Raw genomic sequence first — 20,449 nt, forward strand, 5'->3', positions numbered from 1 at the left:
ATAAAATAAAAAATTTAATGTAAAATTATTTAACGCCTATAACTAACTAGGAGTGTAGGCTGCAGTACTGACTAATTACAATAAAATATTTCCGTTTGAGGAAATTTTGCAAAAGCACTTTCGTCATTTATGTACTTGAATAATAAAATGCAAAAAAAAGAAACTTATGTCATTTTTTTCATCAACAATATATGTCATTTTATATATATATATATATATATATATATATATATATATATATATATATATATATATATATAACTAGCTACTTGGTTGTTTGTTACAACAGAATCATTTGGAGAGGTATCAACCTCCACAAAAAGCGTGTAGTCTGTTGCTACATTATAAATATTACAACTCTTTTTTTTCTTCAAAAATAGTTCCTAATATGTCTGTCCATATTGCTTCGTTGGCAAGCACCGCAGGAACTACCAAAAAGTTTGTTGTTATTTCATTCATCTTCATTGCTTCTTTGGCCAGCTTGTCTGCCACCCTATTAACTTCTCTGTAACTGTTATTTACTTGAGGATGCCCCAGTGCTGTTAGTAGTGACATGCATTTACATACAATAGTCTCATAAATCAGATTGCCTTTATTGATACTGTGCATTACCTCAGTTGACTCAATGTTAACCTCCAAAGGCATGAATTTATTTGAGACTGCCTTCTTAGTCCCTGCATTAGAGCTATCAGTTCAGAGTGCAGAGTATTGGTGTAATTTATTTTTTCCATGAATCCCATCACCCAATCCCCATTGTTGTTTTGGATTACCCCTCCTAATCCTCCTATAAACCCATTTTGAAGCGTTGCCCCGTCTGTGTTGAGTTTACAGTGGCCTCTCCTGGGAGGATACCACTTGATATGTAAGACATTGGTAGGGATGTCAGTGCATTCTCTAGCCACATGAATGAATTCAACAGGTATAGTTATGGCATTTTTACAGGAAATTGGCTCTCTTTTCCCATTAAATCAGTTGTTGTTTTTTGTGAGCCAAATCTCCCAAAAGCAGAATGGGATCAACTCATCCCATTTTAGGAGAAAGCTGAAGTTTTTGTTGCGAGTTGTGTTGGTGGTGCATCCCCAATTGTTCTGCTCATTCAGGAGGGTGGTGATGCTATAGTTATTTAGGCTCATGTGGGATAGATTGTCCCATAATAGCTTGGCATTGTCACAATTGACTATGACATACTCAATAGATTCTTCCTTTTTGTCACAGAAGAAGCACCTGGGTTCAGAGTGATCCCCATGTAGTGCAGGTGTTTGGTAGTAGAGAGTCTGTCATGGGTCAGCAACCACAGAAAGTACTTTATCTTGTTTGGTACCTTCTTTGACCAAATCCAATTGAAATTTATCTCAGAACTTTGGCACAGATTATCAGTCTGCTCAAGGACCATGGAGTCGGCAGACTTGCTAGAGAAAAGTCTATCACAGTTCTTGTTCCACACTATTTTATCTATTCTAAGAAGGTTAGCATTGGAAATTATGGAGATTATGCTAGAAACCACACTGTCAGGCAGGTTAAAGGAAAGGCTGTTAGGATTCAACTAGCCATTTAGGAGACAAGTGGCCAGAGTTCTGTTCTCCTCTCCCTTGTTAAGGGGTCCACTAATCAAAGCTCTAATAGGTTCTAAATTTTGGATCCGTCTGTCATTATAAAGGTTGATTCTATCACCCTTATGCACTATCCGCCTATTGACATCTCTACACACTTTTTACCTATTTTTTATGCTAGTCCAGGTTCTAGAGGCAATGTGCTTGTTATGGTGATTGCTAGTGCAGTGTTTGTGAAATAACACTCTGGCCCAAAGGGCACTAGGGTTGTTATACATCCTTCATGCCAGATTAGCATGGTTTGCAGTATTCCTAAGGTTAGCTTTATGCAAACCAAGCCCCTCTGCATCTCTAGGATTAGTAATGATACCCCACTTGATTAAATGCATTTTCTTCTTAACAGCAGTAGTGTCCCAGATGAAATTCCTCTGAATTCTATCAATTTGGTTGCACACCTGGGCAGGTAAAATAATGTAGATGCATCCCAAAGAGGATTTGAATAAGGTAGTTCTCCCAACCATGTTCATAAAGTTAATTTTCTAGCCAGCTAGCTTAGCTTACATACTATCAATGATGAACTGAAAATCCCTATTGGTTGGCTTCTTATGGAAGATTGGAAAGCCTAAGTATTTACCAAAAGAAGTGTTGGCCTTAATCGCCAAAGTCCTAGCTAAGCTATCTATTGTATCCTGATGGCAGTTAGTGGAGAAGACAGCTTTGGACTTTAGGGTATTGACCCATTGGCCAGATAGGCTGCTAAAATGGCGCAGTGTCTCCATAACGGTGGCACAGTTCTTGGTGTTTGCTCTAGCAAACAGGGTTAGGTTATCAACAAAGAAATAAGTGAAGATTTTTGGCCCATTGTGGCTAATTTTGATAGGAAACCTACTACCATGTTGCACTTGGGCCTCAATGCTTTTGGATAATCTTTCCATACACATTATGAAAATATAAGGGAACATAGGGTCCCCTTCTCTGATACCCTTACTAAGATGGAAGAAAGCGGTCCTACCCCCATTCACTAGGATAGAGATAGAGCTTTAAGAGATGCAAAACATGATTAATTTGGTCATATTATGGGGAAAACCGAAGGACACCAAAGTGTCTTTGATAAAGGACTATTATAATCTGTCAAATGTATTTTCTAAGACAATTTTGAGGATCATGTTAGCGTTTTTCTCTTTCATCTTAGTGAAATGACTGATGTATTCATGTACTATGATGGTATTATCACTGGCCCTCCTATTGGACAAGAAACTGGCCTGGCTTGGGCCAATAGTGGAAGGGAGGACATGCTTGATTCTATTGACAATTATTTTAGCAATCAGTTTGTACATAGTGTTTCATAGCCCAATAGGTCTAAAATTCTTAAGGATTGTGACATTGGGACACTTAGGGATCAGCCAGAGATAAGTTGTATTAACTTCAGGCTTCATTTCTAGGGTATTGAAAGTCTGATTACAGAAATGAGTTATTTTATTCTCAAGGATATTCCGGTATATTTGGTAGAAAAGAGGGTGGAGACCATCAGGTCTAGGGGCCTTTGTAAGTTTGAAAGAGAACATGGTCACCTTAATTTCACTACTCCTTAGGGGGCATTCAGTATAGATTGCTCTCTAGTGGTCAGGGTATGTGCATTATAAGGTGTGCTTTGCCAGGGAGTAGATGAGACTAAGTTGTCCAATGGTGAATAAATTGTAGTAATGATAAATAGTGTTTTGGATTTCATGCTGCTTTGCAATCCAGTTTCCTACCTCATCTTGTAGGGTCATGATTTTGTTCTTTCTTCTCTTATTGAGGGTTGATGTATGACAGAACCTAGTATTAGCATCTCCCTCCATCAGCTAGTTGATCCTAGATTTAGTTTTCCAAAAGACCTCTTTACACTTAAGAATAAAGGAATATTTCTCTAAGAGTTGACCTTCTAGATTCTGGAGGAAGGTGTTCCAGGGGTAGGTATTAGATTTCTAGATGCCTCCAAGTCTGGTAGTAATATGCTTTTTTATAAAATATATTACCAAACACAATTATGTTCCAGGTCAACACTTGGGACTGGAACTGAGCAGTACCCCTTTCTAGGTTACCACTCTCTTCATAGGCTTGTTGGACAATGGTAGAGAAGGATGGGTAACAACACCATATGGTTTCAAACCTAAAAGGTCTGGTTGGAGTATTAAAAGCATTATGCCACAGGCTGATCAGCATAGGGCAATGATCAGAATGTGTTCTGGGGAGGTAGCTCACATTGCTAGAAGGGTAACCTTGGATACCCTCATCATTAGCAAAGCACCTATCTAGTCTTTCTAGGATTAGTTGACTCCTATTCATATACCTCATGTTAGTCCAAGTGTATTTATTCCCCTTAAAACTCAAGTCAATAAGTTTACAATGGTTTAGGCAGTGCCAGAATAGGTTTACTCTTGGGTCAGAGATACAGTTTTTCCCTGCTTATCTTTGGCCCTTAGGACTTCATTGAAGTCCCCCATACCAGCCAACTTCCCCTATAGCCATCAGAAATATTTCTAAGTTGGTCCCATAGAGCCCTTTTGTTAGCATATGTGTTGCTGCATAAATTGCAGTGAAAAGCTAAGGGGTGGAAGACGGAGTTACCTTGACCATGTTTGATGCCCTGGGAGGTGATGGAGACTTCATCAATCTTCATAATGTTATGATGACAATGCCTCCTGACATGCCTACAACAGGGTTTTGAATTTGCCCTATGAAACCCAGCTCCTGAATCAGGTGCTTGTGCTTAGTCATCCTGGTTTTCAGGAGAACCAGCATGGCATATTTGTGCAGCTTAACCATTTCGGCACAATGTCTCCTAAATTCCCCACTATTAGCACCCCTAGCATTCCAGATGATAAAATTCATCAATAACCTAGGGTTGGTTTGTGGTTTCCTTTTCAGGCATTTGGCTTTCCCCTTCACTGTTAGGCTCTCTTGGTTCTCCATTCCAGAAGGAGTCTGGGTAGTCAATTGGGCCATCACTTGTTTTAGGCCCAAAAGGCCATCTTATATTTTAGAACTTGAATCTGCACTCTTAAGCCTTAAAAATCTCATTTTTACCCTCCTCAATTTGCATGCGCAGTCCGGCCAGGTTTCCGGAAAGCTTTTATTTTGAAAATTGATGAAAATAAGAATTTATGCCTTAAAAGTTGATTTTAGTTGACTTCGGTTAATATTTTTGGTAAACGGACCCGGATCTATATTTTGACTATCCCGATAGGTCCGTATCGAATTATGGGACCTGAGCGTATGCCCGGAATCGAATTCGGAGGTCCCTAGCTCAAGTTATAAATTTTTTCATGAAAATTAAAAGTCTGAAAATTAATTATTTTTAAGAATTGATTGATGTTTGGCATTGTTAGTATCGGATCCGTATTTTAGTTCCGGAGCTTGGTACATGTTTGTTATGATATTTAAGACTTGTCTGTGAAATTTGGTGAGAAACGGAGTTATTTTGACGTGATTCGGACGTCCAGTGGAGAAGATATGAACTTTAAAGTGTTCTTGAGAATTTCATTTGATTTGTTGCTAAATTTAGAGTTCTAGGTGTTATTTTGGCGATTTGATCATGCGAGCAAGTTCATATGATATTTGTAGACTTGTGTGCATGTTTGGTTTGGAGCCCCGAGGGCTCGGGTGAGTTTCGGATAGGCCTCGGGATGTTTTGGACTTTGAAAATCCGGTATTTTGCTGCAACAGGTGTTTTGGCATGTCCTTCTTCGCGTTCGCGAAGGTACTCTCGCGAACACGAAGAGTAAACTGGGAAGCTGAGGATTTCTTCTTCGTGAATGCGAAGGCTTGGTCGCGAATGCGAAGCGATGGGGGCGCTACCCTTCGCGAACGCGACAAGCCCATCGCGAACGCGTAGTGTTAGGCACTGGGGAGGGGCAGACAACTTTTTATTCATCGCGAACGCGAACAATGACTCGCGAACGCGAAGACCAAGGAAGGGTAGCCTACGCGAATGCGAGTACTGTCTCGCGAACGCGAAGGCTTGGTAGCCCATACACTTCGCGAATGCGAAGGTGCTCTCGCGAACGTGATGAACACTGTCGACCAACACTTAATAGAACCAAAAAATGGAATTTTTGCCAAAAACTCATTTTTCTCAAAAACCAAACGATGAGAGGCAATTTTTCAAGAGTCATTTCTTCCCCAAATTGTTGGTAAGTGATTCTAAACCATTTTCTTATAATTACCCATTACATTTCTTGAATTTTCAACCTAAAAATCTAGAGTTTTCATGGTAGAATTAGAGGTTAGGGTAGAAACTAGGGATTTCGAGAATTGGGGAATTTAGACCTCAATTTGAAGTCGGATTCCAAAACCAATTATATACTCGGGTCGGGGATGAATGGATAAATAAATTTTGGTCTGAACCTCGGGTTTTGACCAAGCGGGCCTAGGGTCAATTTTTTTGACTTTTGGAGGAAAATTTGGGAAATTTAATTTATGCAATATAATTGATTCCTTTAGAAATATTTGATATTATTGAGTCATTTTTGAATAGATACGAGTGGTTTGGAGGTGAATTCCAAAGAAAAAGCTGTGATTGAGAATTAAGTGGCCTTTGGAGCGAGGTAAGTATTGTGTCTAACCCTAACTTGAGGGAATTAGGAACCTTAGATTACTTGCTAAGTGAAATTCATGTGAGCGGCGTATATGTGAGGTGACGAGTACTTATGCGCCGCCAATTTACCTGTTTTTCTATGTTTCTCTATTTTTCTTATATTATCCCATTCCTATGCCAAATTGCTACGTGTTATACTAGTGTTGTTCAATTTATCGTTCTTATCATGTTTACGGATTTTCTGGTGATAATTGACTTTTTTATTTCAAAGTTGAGATTGATATTATGGAACCAAATGTTGAAGTAAGGTTTGTACTTATTATTCTATCTCCCTGTTGTTATTTATGCATTGCATTATGGTAAGGGAGAGTGTTAGTGCACGGAGGGTGATGTCGTGCCATGATATGAGAGTTAATGCATGAAGGGTGATGCCGTGCCATATTGTGAGTGTTAATGCACGAAGGTTGATGTCGTGCCATATTGTGAGTGTAAAAGCACGAAGGGTGATGCCGTGCCATGATATGAGAGTTAATGCACGAAGGGTGATACCGTGCCGTTTCTATTGATTTTATGGTGAGATTGAGAGTAAAAGTACGAAGGGTGATGCCGTACATTTTTCCTTACTGTATTCACTATTTCTGTTGATTCATGATATATTGACTGCTCCGTGATCATTCTATTGTAGTTCTTTATCTTGTATTCCCCTCGGTATGTTTTTCCTCCCGACATTTCCTGTTTAGTTCTTCATTTCTATTATTTGCATATACACTGTTAAATTGTACAGGTTGATTTGTAGGTGCCTTGCCTTAGCCTCGTCACTACTTCGTCGAGGTTAGGCTCGACACTTACCAGTACATGGGGTCGGTTGTACTGATGCTGCACTTTACACTTTCTATGCAGATTTTGATACCGGCTCAGGCTGATTGAGATTTGCTACTGGTCCGCTGTCCGGAGACTCAAGGTAGATCTGTCGGCGTTCACAGACCTTGAAGTCCCTGTCTATCTTTTATGTCCTACTGTTTTCTTTCATTCAGACAGTTGTATTCTTTCAGACTATTACGTGTAGTAAATTCTAGAATGCTCGTGAATTGTGACTTCAAATCCAGGTGGTAGTAGTTAATACAATTTTATGATATTCCGCACTTATTATATTTCATCTTAGTTAATTATTGTTAATTACTGAATGGAAATAAGGAATTGTTTAATGATTCTCTAACATTGGTTTGCCTAGCAAGTGAAATGTTAGGCGCCATTACGGTCCCGTCGGTGCGAAATTTCGGGTCGTGACAGTTGGTATCAGAGCGCTAGGTTGCCTAGGTCTCACGATTCACGAGCAAGCTTTGTAGAGTCTGGAGGATCGGTACAGAGACGTCTGTGCTTATCTTCCAGAGGCTATGAAGTTTAGGAACAAGTTTCACTTCTTTTCTTCTCTGTCGTGTGATTTTGCTTTCTCAATGCTGATTGAACTCTTCTCCTCTTATTCTCTCGCAGATGGCGAGAACACGTACTGCTTCCTCAGATGAGAAGCAGCCAAAGCCTCCAGTGGTAGCTCCTACGCGGTGCAGAGGTCAAGGCCGAGGCCGTGCCAGAGGCCGAGACAGGGGCAGGGGTAGGGCTCAGCCTAGGGCCCGAGCAGCAGCCCCAATAGTGGAGCCTCAGATAGAGCTTGATGAGGAGGTTCGAGCCCAGACTGTTCCTGCCGGACCAGCTCAGGTTCCGGAGGGGTTCATTGCTACCACAGTACTTCAGGACGCTTTGATCCGTTTGGTGAGCCTTATGGAGAGTGTGGCCCAGACTGGCGCATTTCCCATGGCACCAGCAGTCTCTCAGGCTGGAGGAGAAGCCCAGACTCCCACCACTCCCGTTCTGGAGCAGATAGCTCCCCAATATCAGGCTCCAGCAGCTCAGCCAGTCGAATTAGTTCAGCCGGTTATTGCGGCACAGGTCGGAGATGGGCCAGCTATGTCTTCTGAGGCTTTATGGAGATTGGACAAGTTTACCAAGCTCTTTCCTGTTCACTTCAGTGGTGCTCCTTCAGAGGACCCCCAGGAGTATCTTGACAGCTATCACGAGGTTCTACGAATCATGGGTATAGTGAAAACCAATGAGGTCGATTTTGCTGCATTTCAGATGACTGGTTCCGCCAAGAAATGGTGGAGAGATTACTTGTTGACCAGACCAGCTGGGTCGCCTGCTCTTACTTTGGACCAGTTCTCTCAGCTCTTCATAGAGAAGTTTCTGCCTATCACATTGAGAGAGGAGCGTCGCCGTCAGTTTGAGCGTCTCCAGCAGGGCAGTATGACTGTTACTCAGTATGAGACCCATTTTGTGGATTTGGCCCGTCATGCCATTCTTCTGCTTCCCACCGAGAGATAGATGGTGAGGAGGTTTATTGATGGACTTGCTCAGCCTATCAGATTGCAGATGGCTAAGGAGACTGGGAGTGAGATTTCTTTTTAGGCGGCTGCTAATGTCACTAGACGAGTCGAAATGGTTCTTACTCAGGGAGGTCAGGGGTCTGACAAGAGGCCTCGTCATTTCGGTGAATTCAGCGGTGCCTCATCTAGAGGTAGGAGTACTTTTGGTAGAGGCCATCCTCCCAGGCCATTTCATTCAGCGCTCCAAGCATCCCACGGTGCCTCAGGTGGTCGTGGACCTCAAATACATTATTCCGACCAGCTAGCCTACAGTGCACCACCATCTCCTATTAGTGCATCTCCACTCCAGAGTTATCAGGGTGGTTATTCAGGTCGACAGGGTCAGCAGTCACAACAACCGAGGTTATGTTATACTTGTGGTGATCCGAGGCACATTGCTAGATTTTGCCCTCGGGCAACGGGTAGCTCACAGCAACAGAGTTCTCGTGCCATGGTTCTTGCACCAGTTGCTACACCACCTGCTCAGCCAGCAAGAGGCAGGGGTCAGGCAGCCAGAGGTAGAGGCCAAACTGTTAGAGGTGGAGGTCAGGCAGTTAGAGGTAGAGACCAGACAGTTAGAGGTCGTCCCAGGGACGTAGTTCTGGATGGTGGGGCCCATCCCCGGTGTTATGCTTTCCCAACTAGGCCCGAGGCTCAGTCATTTGATGCTGTTATCATAGGTACTATTTCAGTTTACAGTAGAGATGCTTCAGTCCTATTTGATCCGGGATCTACTTACTTCTATGTGTCATCCTATTTTGCTTCCTATTTGGTTGTGCCCCGTGATTCTTTGAGTGCTCATGTGTATGTGTCCACATCAGTGGGATATGTTATTGTTATAGATTGTGTTTATCATTCATGTATGGTCATCATTGGGAGTCTTGAGACTCGTGTTGATCTTCTACTTCTTGATATGGTTGATTTTGATGTCATACTGGGTATGGATTGACTGTCACCTTATCATGCTATATTAGATTATCACGCCAAGACGGTGACCTTAGCCTTGCAGGGGTTGCCTCGATTAGAGTGGAGAGGGAATCTTATCCATTCTGCCAGCAGTGTTATCTCTTATGCGAAGGCTCGGCATATGGTCGAGAAGGGATGTCTAGCTTATTTAGCTTATGTCCGTGATTATAGTGCGAAGGTTCCTTCCATAGATTCGGTGTCGGTTGTTCGTGAGTTTCCAGAGGTATTTTCTACAGACCTACCGGGGATGCCACCCGATAGGGATATCGATTTCTGCATTGATTTGGCTCCAGACACTCAGCCTATTTCCATTCTGCCATATCGCATGGCCCCGCCAGAGTTGACAGAATTGAAGGAGCAGTTGAAAGATTTGCTTGATAACGGCTTCATTATACGTAGTGTCTCGCCCTGGGGTGCACCGGTGTTATTTGTGAAGAAGAAAGATGGATCGATGAGGATGTGTATAGATTATCGGTAGTTGAACAAAGTCGCCGTCAAGAACACGTATCCATTGTCGAGGATTGATGATTTATTTGATCAGCTTTAGGGTGCCAAGGTGTTTTCAAAGATTGATTTGAGATCTGGCTACCATCAGTTGAGGATTAGGGCATCCGATGTTCCTAAGATAGCTTTTCGGACTCGGTATGGGCATTATGAGTTTCTAGTGATGTCATTTGGGATGACAAATGCCCCAATAACATTCATGGATTTGATGAACCGGGTGTTTAAACCCTACTTGGATTTCTTTGTGGTTCTGTTTATTGATGATATCTTAATCTACTCCCACAGTCGAGAGGAGCATGAGCAGCACCTTCGAATCGTTCTTCAGACTCTGAAAGACAGCCAGTTATATGCTAAGTTCTCAAAATACAAGTTTTGGTTGAGTTCAGTTGCTTTCTTAGGTCACGTTGTATCAGCAGAGGGTATTCAGGTGGATCCTAAGAAGATTGAGGCAGTCCAGAACTGGCCTAGACCCACATCAGCTATAGAAATCCGCAGTTTCTTGGGTTTGACGGGATATTACCGTTGATTTGTGGAGGGGTTTTCATCCATAGCAGCCCCGTTGACCAGATTGACCCAGAAGGGTGCCCCGTTCAGGTGGTCAGACGAGTGTGAAGCGAGCTTTTAGAAGCTCAAGATTGCTTTGACCACGACACCGGTATTGGTGTTACCCACAGGTTCAGGATCTTATACAGTATATTGTGACGCATCTCGTATTGGTATGGGTGCGGTATTGATGCAGGGTGACAAGGTTATTGCATATGCTTCACAGCAGCTGAAGGTTCATGAGAAGAATTACCATATTCATGATCTAGAGTTGGCGGCCATTGTTCACGCACTGAAGATTTTGAGGCACTATCTTTACAGCGTGCCATGTGAGGTATTCACTGATCATCGGAGCTTGCAGTATTTGTTCAAGCAGAAGGAACTCAATTTGAGGCAGAGAAGGTGGTTGGAGCTATTGAAAGACTATGATATCACCATATTGTATCATCCCGGGAGGACAATGTGGTGGACGATGCTTTGAGTAGAAAATCAGCTAGTATGGGTAGCCTTGCATATATTCCAGTGGGTGAGAGACCGCTTGCATTGGATGTTCAAGCCTTGGCCAACCAGTTCGTGAGGTTAGATGTTTCTGAGCCCGGCCGTATTCTAGCTTGTACAGTTGCTCAGTCTTCTTTGTTTGAGAGCATCAGAGATCGACAGGATGATGATCCTCATTTACTTGTCCTTAGAGACACAGTGCGGCACGATGGTGCTAAGCAGGTTACTGTTGGACGATGGAGTTTTGAGGATGCAGGGTCGTATTTGTGTGCCTAATGTGGATGGGCTTCATGAGTTGATCATTGAGGAGGCTCATAGTTCTCGGTATACTATTCACCCAGGCGCTGCCAAGATGTACCAGGATCTGCGGCAGCATTATTGGTGGAGGAGGATGGAGAAAGATATAGTTGCTTACATAGTTCGGTGCCTAAATTGTCAGCAGGTAAAATATGAGCATCAGAGACCTGGTGGTTTGCTTCAGCAGATGGAGATTCCTGAGTGGAAGTGGGAGCGTATCACTATGGATTTTGTTGTTGGACTCCCACGGACTCAAAGGAAGTTCGATGCAGTTTGGGTCATTGTGGACAGGCTGACTAAGTCAGCGCACTTCATTCCTGTGGCAGTTACCTATTCCTCGGAACGGTTAGTAGAGATTTATATTCGTGAGATCGTCCGTCTTTACGGTGTGCCCGTGTCTATCATTTCTGATCAAGGTATGCAGTTTACCTTGCACTTTTGGAGGGCAGTTCAGCGTGAGTTGGGTATGCGGATTGAGTTAAGCACAGCATTTCATCCTCAGACGGACGGGCAGTCCGAGTGCACTATTCAGATCTTGGAAGATATGCTCTACGCTTATGTTATAGACTTCGGAGGATCGTGGGATTAGTTCTTTCCCCTTGCAGAGTTCGCCTACAACAACAGCTACCAGTCGAGCATTCATATAGCTCCCTATGAGGTATTATATGGTAGGCGGTGTCGGTCGCCAGTTGGGTGGTTCGAGCCGGGAAAGGATCGGTTGTTGGGCACAGACTTAGTACAGGATGCCTTGGATAAGGTCAAGATTATTCAGGATCGAGTTCGCACAGCTCAGTCCATGAAGAAGAGTTATGTTGACCGTAGAGTTCGTGATGTTGCATTCATGTTCGGAGAGAGAGTGTTACTTGGGGTATCACCCATGAAAGGTGTAATGAGGTTCAAAAAGAAGTGCAAGTTGAGCCCTAGGTATATCGGACCTTTTGAGATTCTAGAGAGAGTGGGAGAGGTAGCTTACAGGCTTGCGTTACCACCTAGTTTAGCAGTTGTTCATCTGGTATTCCATGTGTTCATGCTTCAAAAGTATCACGATGATCCGTACCATGTGTTAGATTTCAGCTCTGTCCAGTTGGACAAGGATTTGACTTATGAGGAGGAGCCGGTGGCAATTCTAGCCCAGCAAGTTCGCCAGTTGAGATCAAAGAGTTACCCTTCAGTTTGAGTGCAGTGGACAGGTCAGCCTATTGAGGCAGCTACTTGGGAGTCCGAGTCCGATATGCGGAGTAGATATTCCCACCTTTTCACCAGTCCAGGTACTTTTCTATGTCCGTTTGAGGACGAACGGTTGTTTTAGAGGTGAAGATTGTGATGACCCAAAAGGTCATCTTATGTTTTAGAACTCGAATCTGCGCTCTTAAGCCTTACAAATCTCATTTTTACCCTCATTGATTTGCGTGTGCAGTCCGGGAAGGTTTCCGGAAAGCTTTTATGTAGAAAATTGATGAAAATAAAAATTTATGCCTTAAAAGTTAATTTTAGTTGACTTCGGTCAAAATTTTTGGTAAATGGGCTCGGATCCGTATTTTGACAATCCCGGTGGGTCCGTATCGAATTATGGGACCTAAGCGTATACCAGGAATCGAATTCGGAGGTCCCTAGCTCAAGTTATGAATTTTTGATGAAAATAAAAAGTCTGAAAATTAATTATTTTTAAGAATTGATTAATGTTTGGCATTGTTAGTATCGGGTCCGTATTTTGGTTCCGGAGCCCGGTAAAGGTTCGTTATGATATTTAAAAAACAAAGTTGATTTGACGTGATTCGGACGTTCAGTTGAGAAGATATGAACTTTAAAGTGTTGTTGAGAATGTCATTTGATTTGGTGCTAAGTTTAGAGTTCTAGGTGTTATTTTGGCGATTTGATCGCGCGAGCAAGTTCGTATGATATTTTTAGACTTGTGTGCATGTTTGATTTGGAGTCCCGAGGGCTCGGGTGAGTTTTAGACAGGCCACGAGATATTTTGGACTTTGAAAATCTGGTATTTTTCTGCAGCAGGTGTTCTAGCATGTCCTTCTTCGCGTTCGCGAAGGTACTCTCGCGAACGCGAAGAGTAAACTGGGCAGCTGGGGATTTCTTCTTCGCGAACGCGAAGGCTTGGTTGCGAATGCGAAGCGATGGGGGCGTTACCCTTCGCGAACGCGACAAGCCCATCGCGAACGCGTAGTGTTAGGCACTGGGGAGGGGCAGACAACTTTTTCTTCATCGCGAACGAGAACAATGACTCGCGAACGCGAAGACCAGGGAAGAGTAGCCTACGCGAATGCGAGCACTGTCTCGCGAACACGAAGACCACGGAAGGGTAGCCTACGCGAACGCGAGCACTGTCTCGCGAATGCGAAGGCTTGGCAGCCCATACACTTCGCGAACGCGTTGAACACTGTCGCCCAACACTTAACAGAACCCAAAAACGGGATTTTTGCCAAAAACTTATTTTTCTCAAAAACCAAACGGTGAGAGGCAATTTTTCAAGAGTCATTTCTTCCCCAAATTGTTGGTAAGTGATTCTAAATCATTTTCTTTCAATTACCCATTACATTTCTTGAATTTTCAACCTAAAAATCTAGAGTTTTCATGGTAGAATTAGGGGTTAGGGTAGAAACTAGGGATTTCGGGAATTAGGGGATTTAGACCTCAATTTGAGGTCAGATTCTAAAACCAATTATATATTCGGGCTCGGGGATGAATGGGTAAATGAATTTTGGTCCGAACCTCAGATTTTGATCAAGCGGGCCCAGGGTCATTTTTTTGACTTTTGGAGGAAAATTTGGGGAATTTAATTTATGCAATATAATTGATTCATTTAGCAATATTTGATATTATTGAGTCATTTTTGAATAGATACGAGTAGTTTGGAGGTGAATTCCAAAGAAAAAGTCGTGATTGAGAATTAAGTGGCCTTCAGAGCGAGGTAAGTGTTGTGTCTAACCCTAACTTGAGGGAATTTGGAACCTTAGATGACTTGCTAAGTGATATTCATGTGGGCGGCGTATAAGTGAGGTGACGAGTACTTATGCGCTGCCAATTTACCTGTTTTTCCATGTTTCTCTATTTTTCTTATATTGTCTCATTCATATGCCAAATTACTACGTGTTATATTAGTGTTGTTCAATTTATCGTTCTTATCATGTTTACGGATTTTCTGGTGATAATTGACTTTTTTATTTCAAAGTTGAGATTGATATTATGGAACCAAATGTTGAAGTAAGGTTTGTACTTGTTATTCTATCTCCCTGTTGTTATTTATGTATTGCATTATGGTAAGGAAGAGTGTTAATGCACGAAGGGTGATGTTGTGCCATGATATGAGAGTTAATGCACGAAGGGTGATGCCGTGCCATATTATGAGTGTTAATGCACAAAGGGTAATGTCGTGCCATATTATGAGTGTAAAAGCACGAAGGGTGATATCGTACCATGATATGAGAGTTAATGCACGAAGGGTGATGCCGTGCCGTTTCTATTGATTTTATGGTGAGATTGAGAGTAAAAGCACGAAGGGTGATGCCGTGCATTTTTCCTTACTGTATTCACTATTCCTGTTGATTCATGGTATATTGATTGCTCCGTGATCATTCTATTGTAGTTCTTTATCTTGTATTCCCCTCGGTATGTTTTCCCTCCTAACATTTCCTGTTTAGTTCTTCATTTCTGTTATTTGCATATACACTGTTAAATTGTACAGGTTGATTTGTAGGTGCCTTGCCTTAGCCTCTTCACTACTTCGTCGAGGTTAGGCTCAATACTTACCAGTACATGGGGTCGGTTGTACTGATGCTGCACTCTGCACTTTCTGTGCAGATTTTGATATCGGCTCAGGCTGATCGAGATTTGCTACTGGTCCGTTATTCGGAGACTCAAGGTAGATCTGTCGGCGTTTACAGACCTTGAAGTCCCCGTCTATCTTTTATGTTATACTATTTTCTTTCATTCATACATTTGTATTTCTTTCAGACTATTACTTGTAGTAAATTCTAGAATGCTCGTGAATTGTGACTCCAGATCCGGGTGGTAGTAGTTAATACAGTTTTATGATATTCCGCACTTATTATATTTTATCTTTATTAATTATTATTAATTACTGAATGGAAATAAGGAATTGGTTAATGATTCTTTAACGTTGGCTTGCCTAGCAAGTGAACTGTTAGGCGCCATCACGGTCCCGTCGGTGGAAAATTTCGGGTCGTGACAATACATTATCATGCTTCTTGGGCATAGTATGATCTCCCCCATGCCCTCTGAACTCTATTGTTTCCTCCTGTTGTAAGAGCATAACTTTGGTTTTTGGCACCCCCATCGTTGCTATCATTTCCTTTAGTTCTGTGTTGGTTGCCTCTAGGTGTTCGTGGACATTTTCTGACCCTGTCATTAGTGATGGGGTCATTGTCCTCGCTGGTGTCCATGGAGAGAAAGGAGTTGGAGATCCCCTCCCCTAGGGAGACTACTAGGAAGAAGGGGATGATGTGACTTATCTTCTGCATGAGAAGGCTCAACTGGTCTGTTGTCATTGTCTGTTGGCTCTGTGAAAACTAGGCTTGCATCAGTGTTGCCAACCACAACTAGTGGCCATAGTTCAGGGCATGGTTTGGGCTGGTTGTGACCAGTTTGGCCAAGTAATGTGGATTTTGAATGAGCATTGTCTCTATTGAGAAGTTCAGGGGAAATGCAACACCCTGCAGAGCCACCTCCAATCTTGAGGTTGGGATGTGATTCGTGGGAAGTGGGTAGATGATACCAGTATTGGGTTTGGATCCTCTCCTTGGCTTTGCATGTTGTTGTTGTTGTTGTTGTTTGTTGGGTAATTTGACTTCCCCTCCATTGTTGGTGTCTAAATTGGTGGTGGTCTTTATCCCAACTATTATACATTCTTTCCTTTTTTAAACAAATACCTTCACTGTTGGGTTTCCGTGCATGGAGATTTCTCATCATTAGAGATCTTTTAGAGGCGACGACGTCAGTCAAATCAATAGAGGGGGAGTGATGATGTGACACAGAGTGGGTTATGGGGTAAGAGAGAAGGTGAGAACGCGTAATTAAATCCCTTTCCCTTTTCCCAATATTAGTAATGTTAGTAGTGAGGTTATGTTTAGCCCCATTAATGGACCCCAGAAGTTGACTTGTGTCAGAGCAGGAAGGTATCAGATTTTGGAATTTATTTTGGGTATTATTCTTACCCGATGTGGTGCGTGTTTTCCCCCTTGGGTTGTGTGAGAGACAAGAGGTACGTGTGTAGTAACAGGTCACGTGTCTTGCGTGTGTTCTCAATTTGTCACAGGTTGTAATTTGTGCATTTGGTTTGGGTTGTGTGCTAGTGGCCCAACCAGTTGTAACTTGGGCCCTATGGGCCTAAGTTGCCTGTCCCGTTGGAGGCTGGTTAGACAAGGCCCATATGGTATCTGTTGGGCCTGTCTTGTTTGGCTCATTTTCTCCGCATCCCTAGCGTCGCCCTGCTCCACAGCCCTACTGCCGCCCTCACCCTACTTGATGTTACTCAGGATGGAAAACTTACTTGAATCCGATAGCCGTTTTCTGCTTAGCGGTTTGTTCTCTGCTCCATTCTCCCTTGCCTTTTTTATCTCCGTAGGAATTCTGCCACTTTTCAGCCTTCGTCCCCGTGGGCACTATATACCGTCGTTGACGTCCCTGCTGTGCCGTTTGCTTATATTTGCTATTGATTTAAGCATTTTTTGAGCAGGTGGCCTAGTCGCCCACACCTTTTGCATATGATGCCCTCCCCTTCATACTTAATTGGCTGCTTATGCTCACCAATTAGCACCATCATTTGGAGGGGTACCTCTATGGGTACTTGGATACAGATCCGTGCATATCTACCTCTTAAGGTGGTAAAGGCATACATATCGATTTTCAACATCCTACCAAGCCTTCTCCCAACCCTTTCCAATATCTCTCGATCGTAGAACTCTGTTGGTAATTGGGGAAGCCGGATCTAGATGGTAGTGGCATGTATTTTTTATTCTGTCGGTACGTAATATGGTTCCCAATTCCTGACGGAGAGGAAGTGTCCCATGATGAATCATGGGCCTCCGTGCAGGACGATCTTCATGTTCTCTACTTTTTTAAATTTTACCACAAAAAAATCCCAGCCCAGATCTATGAGTGTTAGTTGTTTGCTGGATTATATAAGTGTTGCAATTTCAATTTAAATAGGTAGTGGGGTACCTTTTCCCCAAAGATCTTGACGATTATTGACAAACGCCATGGGAGGTAGAGTCTATATTTTTGTTCTTGGCTGAGGATGATGGGCCCAATGGCGTTATCAGAGGTTAATTTGGCCACTGCCTCCGATTGATAGTACTGGCTGTTGTATACGCTTGACTTTATCAAGTTTTTTTCCGTTAATATCTCCTTAAAGGTGTTGATTTTTTCTTTTTGTGTTGATTCAACTTCCATCGATGTTGAATTAGTGTCCGGTGGGTCGAGAGGTTTTAGTGCTCCTAGTGGTAGTTAGTCCTGTGCGATCGGTGTGGTTGGGGCCATCTTGGGGGGGGGGGATAATTGTGGAGAGAGTTTTCTCTTCAATGTCCAAAGGTTTTTGTCATTTTTGTACTAGAGTAAAATACAAATTATGTACTCCTTTGAGTAAAATACAAAAATATTGTCACACACTAAGGTATTAGATTTGTAATTTTGGACTTTTTTGGCATTTGTTTAGCATATAAAAAAATTTACGAGTTGGATAGGTAGTTTGAATAGAATTCGGTTAAATGGATTGCGCTTAATGTTTTCTATTTTTTGGCTTAAAAATCAGGTCCGCGTCATTAAAAAGTGGTATGATATATCAAATTTAGACTTAAGCAACCTTTTGAGTAAAAAAGAAAAAGATAAATGTCTTTTCAAATATTTTTTTTTAAAAAGGTGACCTTATTCATCTATTTTTAATAATTCAATAATTATTAAGCAATAAACTCCTTATTTATGCATGAAAGTCATTTTAACAAATTCGATGAAATCATTTGACCTAATCAAATTATCAAAGTGAACTAGGTTTAGTGCAATGAGTTTAGAGAATGATAAGTTCTTCTATCCTCGTACAAAAAACTTGTCTGAATATGTAAACTATGTGGTGAATACGATAACAAATAAGCCTTCTACATCTTATTCAAAATTTTCACTAATTTGATTCAATATATATATGTTATTAATTAATTGATGATTTAGATATCTTTATTTGTGGTTCTACTAGATTAAATAAGTTAAATTTACATTCTGAAATTTTAAAACTAAAAGAAACAAAAATAAGAATACATATTCTATGTTAATTTTATTTGATGTATATAATTAATAAATCGATGTAGTTTGTTTGATCCTTTTTCTAAAAAGAAACCAATCAAACTGAAGCTCGAACATTCATAATTTGGTGGCTATGCTAAAATGTTTCACGAAAGAGAATGTCTAATAATTTCATGTTATGAAAAAAATTCCCCAAAAGTTCAAAATAGACATAAAGTCCGCCTTTTATTTTGTTGGATTTAATCACTTTAGGGGGCAAGTGCATAGATAGCCATTTTTAGGGATGCTATTTAGGGATTAGCCCGCTAAAATTTTAAATTAAAAATATTAACTTCAGGACAATTTAGGATATTTTGGTCCTTAAAAATTGAACAGAAAAATTAAAATTCATGACGCACTGGCTATTCTTAAATAGCAACACTTTAGAGTGGCTACATAGTGTCATTTCTACTTTTTTTTTTTTTTTTTAATTACAGAAATAGTCCAAATGTGGCACAATTATTTAAGCTAGCATTCTATAGTCTAATTCTAAGATGTCTCGACCTCTCCTTTTTTGAGCACATCTTTCTTCTCAAATTTGGGTTAAAAACAATTCATATTACTGCTATATGTCATCTTCTTACCATTCTTCCTCTAAAGTTGAACAACAAAACTTGCTTTGAACTTCTTTTGGCAAATTACCTTCATATTATCATCTAATAGTTTTTTTTTTTAATTGTTCTTATTATCCTAGTTTAATATTTAGAAGTTTGTTGTGCATGTCTATATCGTATTCTTTCTCATCTATATTATATATGTAATCTCCTTTACTATTGTTTGAACTGTTGATTATTGGTAATTAATTTGATATACTCTCTTACTTTTCTGTAGAATATTTTGGGCTTATTTATTGAACAACAAGAAAAAAGTTGGGAAAACTATACAGTATAGTACATAGCAGGTAATATATATCTTTTTGTATTCTAACATATAACATACATATTGTTTATATATTTAGCTAGTGAATATAATTATTTTGATCGACCGTCCAAATATATAACTTGAGCAAAAAAATTCATCAGCCCATTTGCTAATGGGCTGTTGCCCTTGACTCTATTCTAGCCCTATGTGGTTTATGGGTTTCCTATTCAGCTTATTGGTACTCGAAAAATTTTCATAAAGCACTATAGTTTACAGACTAATAATTATAATTTATCTAATTATCATTCGTAATTATTGTTCAATTGTTACCAGTTTGTATCACTTATTTTCAGAACGCGCAACGTATACAGCCTCTACAGTTGATACAGGTTGTGTTCGTTGCACGAAACAAATACAATATATATATATATATATATATATATATATATATATATATATTTGATGTGTCGCTTAAATTTTCCCTTGCTATTCTTGTGGTTCAATGGTTCACCAATTCTGTTCTTTGAAATTACTGTTTGGTTATCAAGTGAGAGAATTACTTTTTGATGTAACAACGTGTAATTAATACCAAATCAATTGTACAAACTAGTATAATTTCAAAGGTATGAAGTTATTCTGTAATTGTCTATTTAAATAACGAGCTAACGAATAACTGCATCTTCTTTTTGCTGAGATCGTTATTGTAACTTATTTATGAACGATGCCTCTTACTTAGGATAAAGGAAATAAAACGTTATAAGATCCTCTTAACACAATGAATTTGGATTTATTACATCATAGTGGAAAAAACAAAGTACACCACCACTCTTAGCATAAGATATATATGTATGCAACTCTTTTTTTATACGTGCTATAGCTAGTATTTTTATTTGTGTATTATATTAGAATATGTCAAAATAAAAAAAGAGGCC

This window comes from Nicotiana tomentosiformis, chromosome 7 (assembly GCF_000390325.3).
Source record: "Nicotiana tomentosiformis chromosome 7, ASM39032v3, whole genome shotgun sequence".
In the NCBI taxonomy this organism is placed as follows: Eukaryota; Viridiplantae; Streptophyta; class Magnoliopsida; order Solanales; family Solanaceae; genus Nicotiana; species Nicotiana tomentosiformis.